This window comes from Echinops telfairi, unplaced genomic scaffold (genome assembly GCF_000313985.2).
Source record: "Echinops telfairi isolate 266 unplaced genomic scaffold, ASM31398v2 ScPeMD7_7469;HRSCAF=8507_1, whole genome shotgun sequence".
In the NCBI taxonomy this organism is placed as follows: domain Eukaryota; kingdom Metazoa; phylum Chordata; class Mammalia; order Afrosoricida; family Tenrecidae; genus Echinops; species Echinops telfairi.
The window spans coordinates 50,315,931-50,318,155 of NW_022111373.1; the positions used below are offsets into that span (position 1 = coordinate 50,315,931).

Consider the following 2,225-nt stretch of genomic DNA (forward strand, 5'->3'; position numbering starts at 1 on the left):
CCTAACTATTTGGCTTGATTTTAATTTTTCTCCACAACTTTCTTGATACACATTTTTTTCTCAAGAATGAGAGGGATATGTAGATAGGAACACTTAATATTGTGAAAATACAAATACTATTCAAAGTGATCTACAGATGTAATGCACCCCTGACTCAGATTCCAGCATCATTTTTTAAAGAGATGGGAAAAATAGTCACCAACTTTACATGAAAAGTAAAGAGACCCTGGGTAAGTGTGTTAGTCCGGGTAGACTAGATAAACAAATTCATAGACACTCATATGTGTACAAGAAAGAGCTTTATATAAAAGAGTAGTTATATATTAAGAAAACATCCCAGTCCAGATCAAGTTCATAAGCCTGATATTAGCCCATATGTCTGATACCAGTCTGTAAATTCCTCTTCAGACTCACACAACACATGCAATGACTCTGACTGCAGGAAGATCACAGGCCAGTGGGTGGAAAGTCTTATGGATCAGTGGTGGTGGAAGCATCTCAGTGCTGGCAGGGTCTTCACGTGGCTCCTCCAGCTTCAGGGCTCTGGATCCATCAGTGTAGCTCCAAGTGGCTTATCAGCAGGAAGATGAAGCAGAAAGTGAGTGTGGGTCTGGCCCCTCTGGTGAGCTATTTATCTCTGTAGCACCTCCAAATGAGATCATCATGCTGCGACCTGATTGACAGGCGAAACTCCACCACTTCACTCTCTCTTTTTTTTTTTTTTGCGAGTTCTGTTTTTTTTATTCCCTGCACCATGGAGGGGGACAGGTGGCATTTAAAAAACTGACATCTACCCAAACAGCAGGCATGAGGGGAAAAGGATTGCGCTTTGTTGACGCAGCCTTTGCAAAATATTGTACATGAAATCATGCCATATATGTGGGGGCGGGGCAGCATTCAAAAAGTAACTTCTTTCTGAAGTTAAAGATTAAGACCAACCTCCAAGAAAGCAATGAAAAAGGCAAAAGTACAGGTAGCATTTACAATGCAATGTGTGTAAGCGATGTGTAAGATTTCAAAGACTGGCTTTCCGGCGTCTGTCCTGGGATTTAAACAGAAACTGAGATGCCGCATAGCTTCAGTGACTTTTGATTTCCTGTTGGATCTCAGAAATGTACGGGTGATCTTTGCCGTGAGCAACCTCCATGATGGCCACGGCCTTCCTCAGGGCTTTCTCTCTGGCGGCCTTGTGCTCCAGGCCCAGCTACAGTCTGCCGAGCTTCAGCCACCTGGGGGACACGTTGAGGGAGGACAAAGGATAGTGCTTACTGGAGGGCTTAATGATTGTCCCTATCGCAAGGCTCCTGTCCAGTCCTGCATGTACAGGCAGACGCCATGGCCTGATACATCATGGGCAGCATGTGCACATTGCTGTCTGCAAACCCAGAGCTCATCTCTGGCTGAGCTCGCAGATCTCCAGCAGCTCACTAGGGGATTTGTAGTGCTTGGCCCTGCGGAACTCCTCAATGGCATTGCGGGCATCCTTGACCATGTCTCTGATGGCTTCTGCCCTGGGGGTGGGGGTGGGGGTCAGCTTCCGGATTTCCACCTTGGCCTCATCCTTGTCTTTGGTGGTGCCCTCCTGGCACCCACATGGTAAGAAGTAGGAATCTCTTTACCGGTCGTTCCTATCTTCTGTTGGATACAGGAGGTCAATGTAGCTGGTGAACACTTCTTCACCTGGCCTGATTTCCTGCACGGCGCTCACCTCTGCCAGGGTCCCCTTGTAGCTCACAATCACATTGGGGCAACAGCTATGGTCCATCAAGGCAACATGTGGAAAAATTGCTGTTCCCAGATGAGAAAGTTCGTCGTCGTCTTCCATTGTGAAGCCATTGCAGTTAACCTGGGCAAAAAGCACCCCCAGGCTCTCTGTGGCAAGAAACTCGAGGTGCTTGGAGTGAAAGTGGTGGAGAGCGGCCATGTTGCTCTGGATCAAGTCCTTCTCTCCATGGCCCAGCTTATCCAGATGGGACTCAAACTCCTTCACGGCTAGCATTTCCTCAGATGGCATCCTCTATTTGGAGGGATTTTCTGTTTGGCCAGAATCCTTGCTGTTAGTCCAACAGCCTCGGAGGGTGAGTTAGTTAATTGTGCCAGCCTGGCCGATAATCACATGTGGGGCTAATTGAAAGGGTGGTGAGCCTTGCCTTTCTAGTTCTCAGGTCTCTTGCTTTGTGATGGTCGCACCAGGGTGCAGCTGCCTTAGCAGTTCCCTGCTTCAG

General features: G+C 47.7%; 1 pseudogene; it reads right to left on the reverse strand.

Moving 5' to 3' along the window:
* Positions 1 to 1,078: 1,078 nt before the first annotated feature.
* Positions 1,079 to 2,076, reverse strand: LOC101651567 (annotated as a pseudogene).
* Positions 2,077 to 2,225: the final 149 nt, after the last annotated feature.